This window comes from Charadrius vociferus, unplaced genomic scaffold (assembly GCF_000708025.1).
Source record: "Charadrius vociferus isolate BGI_N301 unplaced genomic scaffold, ASM70802v2 scaffold355, whole genome shotgun sequence".
NCBI lineage: Eukaryota > Metazoa > Chordata > Aves > Charadriiformes > Charadriidae > Charadrius > Charadrius vociferus.
In genome coordinates this window covers 295,789-297,059 of record NW_009648451.1, presented here as the reverse complement: position 1 = coordinate 297,059, position 1,271 = coordinate 295,789, and the positions used below count along the sequence as shown (strand labels likewise).

The window sequence follows — 1,271 nt, the reverse complement described above, 5'->3', positions numbered from 1 at the left end:
GCAGATGATTACACCATGGGCTAAAAATCCGCAATTGAAGACAATTTCAAGGGTCAGATCCTCGGTTAAAGTAATGTGGGTAGAGCCTGAATTTTCTGCAAGGTCCCTATTTTGGGAGGGCAGCATTTGTCATGCAAGTGGTGGTGCAGGGTCCAACCCCAGGTCTCCCCCCAACCTGCCTCTTGTAGCTGGCTGGCTGTAGGGCACGGCAGCTGTTTATTTGGGTGTATAAATCCATGGTTGGAGGGGAACGGCTGGCTCCAGGGAGATCAGACACTTCTCTCCAAATGCTGACCATTTTTCCCAAGTCTGTTCGTAGCTTTGTTAATAAATCTGAGTCATCTATATTTCAACCTTCTGCATTAACCCTGGCTGTTTGTCCTGTCTCTTAACATCTCGGCGTCTTGTTTCACAGAGATAAAATGTGTGGGTGTGTGGCTTTATAAGACAAATGTTTAGGTTTTTTAAAAATTCTCTACTTTGCTGGTTGATTTTTCTTGTTGGGATGTTTCTCTGCCATCCTCATTCCATGTAGGTGGCCCTCCTCTTGTATCATTGACTTGACAGTCCCAGTTTTGGGGCAGTATTTACCTGCTTCTTGACATTATCAGTCAAGCAAGACATGTCTCCTTCCCTGAGCTTTGCTCCCAACCTGACTTTCAGAAATCAGCAAAACCCAAGTGACCGCTGGTGCAAGCGATGCCCCACGTAAGCACTGCATAGGAAAGTCTGAGCTACCGGCACCGTGTGAGTTTTATCAGCTGAAATCGCGTCTTGTAAATATTTACTGGAATTTCAAGGAGGGTTTATCTAATTAAAGCCAAGTAAAACTTTCCATGAAAAAGAGCTGCCCAACCGGTGGTTACCGGTGGCTGTTTAGGGACATGTTTAAGAGCTGGGGGGGAGAATATAGGATATTTTCTCAGCTCTGCTGCCATCTGTGGTCTTCACAAGGTCTTCAAGCACCAAGACACCCATGCTGGGGACTGCATACCTGGTGGCCCTGAGGACATCCAGCTGTTCCTGGCAGCAGCCTCCCAAATTTGCCATACGCCTGGCCTGACTGAGATGGGTGCTGGCCTGGCTGCCACGGCATTGGGGAGGTCGGCAGGGATTTGCTGAGATTTGCAGCAGTGGTGGGGGTCCAGGACACCTCTTCCCCACAGGAATGGTGGCGCGTCCTCCTGCTGCTGCTGTCTTCGGCACAAGGCAAAGTAAATGCATCTTTTTAATTCGCATGGTCGTCAAGGTTGCCAGGACTATAAATGTCA

General features: G+C 48.5%; 1 protein-coding gene across 1 annotated transcript in view; it reads left to right on the top strand.

The window, feature by feature from the left end:
• Positions 1 to 1,271, top strand: part of DAAM1 (dishevelled associated activator of morphogenesis 1) — a 76,846-nt gene that overhangs the window by 18,164 nt on the left and 57,411 nt on the right.